Genomic DNA, 1759 nt, shown 5'->3' on the forward strand with positions numbered 1-1759 from the left:
GCCCCTTGTGCTGGAATTTTTTTTCCACCAATTTTAGGTGGTGGCCTCTAGTTTTTGTAATGGAGTTAATTTTAAACAGTTTATCGCTAATGTTGCTGCCACCATTGAACATTTTGTACATGGAGATCATATCCCCCCTTAATCTCCTCACCTCCAATGTGAACATGTTTAAATTTAGTAGCCTTGTCTCGTAGCTCTGGTCCTCCATACCCCTAATTAGTTTGGTTGCCCTCCGCTGGACTTTTTCCAACTCAAGGACATCTTTTCTTAGTACTGGTGACCAGAACTGGACCGCGTACTCCAGATGAGGTCGAACCAATGATCTATAAAGTGGCAAAATTATAGACTTGTCCCTGCAATACATCCCCTTTTTAATACAGGACAAGACCCTGCTAGCTTTGTTTACAGCAGCCTGGCACTGCAAACTACCTTTCAGTTTGTGGTCTACAATGACCCCCAAATCCTTCTCCATTTCTGACTTCCCCAGCGGCATACCCATAATTGTATAACCCATTTGTTTATTTTTTATTCCAAAGTGCATTACTTTGCATTTATCGACATTAAACCTCATCTGCCACATTAATGCCCACTCCCCTATTTTATCCTCCCGATGTCATTAATAAATAAGTTGAACAATATGGGACCCAGCACAGAACCCTGAGGCACACCGCTCATTACACTAGCCCAGTCTGAAAAGGTGCCATTTACATCTGAAAAAGAAAATAAAAATCTGAAACAAAATTATTTTTTTGGTTGGGTTACATGTCTAGTACCTTAACTATGAACAACAATGTATCTTATTTTTGTATCACTCGGCTGTAGATCCTCCAATCATCTCTGAATTGGTGCTGACACTGTCCTTCCTTCTGGAGTGGGGCTACTTTTCTTCCCCATGGTCCCTGTGTGTGTTATTATCCCCCCTCCAGAAGGAAGGACAGTGTCAGCACCAATTCAGATGATTGGAAGATCTACAGCCGAGTGATACACAAATAAGATACATTGTTGTTAATAGTTAAGGTGCTGGAATGGATTTTTCATATTTAACTCCTGAGTTTAGTGTTACTTTAAGATACTCTTTTATCTACATCTAACTCCACCATCATTAACTAACTGGAACCACTAGTGACAGTCATTGGATCCAGAGCTGCAGTAGACCAGTAGCCCTATTCCTGGTGCCATCATGCTGCTGTGGCCTGCTGTAGGCTGAGACAAACCTGCTGCTGGACAGCCAGGAAGAAGAGTCCACATCACCAAGATGGTGATGTGGACACCCCAAGAGAGACCCTCCTCTTCTTCAGGGAAAATGTGAGAAACCGAGAGAAGACTTGGGAATCAACTCAACCACGGATTAAGGTGAGCATTTTGGGCATTTGGAATATTCAAAATACAAAATGTAAAAAATAACCCTTGCAGTGGAGCTACCCTCTGCACTGAAAGGGTTAACTGCTGGTTTTGGTCTAGGAACTTAAATAAAGAAGATCTACTCACCTCATCCTTGGTCCCACCTGGCTGATAGACCGGTCCCCGAATCCTCATCTCCCCTGGGCTCTGGCGGTTTAAGGACCCGTGATGTAATTACGTCTAGTGCAAGTGCATGTGTTAACTGCGAGAGCAGAGGGGGAGAGAGGTGAGCGATGACTGTCGCAGGACAGAGGATTAGGTGAGTATATCTTCTTTATTGGCCCCAAGTGAAAAATGAGCACTTAAGCCTTGCAGTGCAGGGGGGGGGGGGGGGGGGGGCGCCCGGCCAGGGTGAAGA

Source organism: Nanorana parkeri, unplaced genomic scaffold (assembly GCF_000935625.1).
Source record: "Nanorana parkeri isolate BGI_ZX_2015 unplaced genomic scaffold, ASM93562v1 scaffold1586, whole genome shotgun sequence".
Lineage (NCBI taxonomy): Eukaryota > Metazoa > Chordata > Amphibia > Anura > Dicroglossidae > Nanorana > Nanorana parkeri.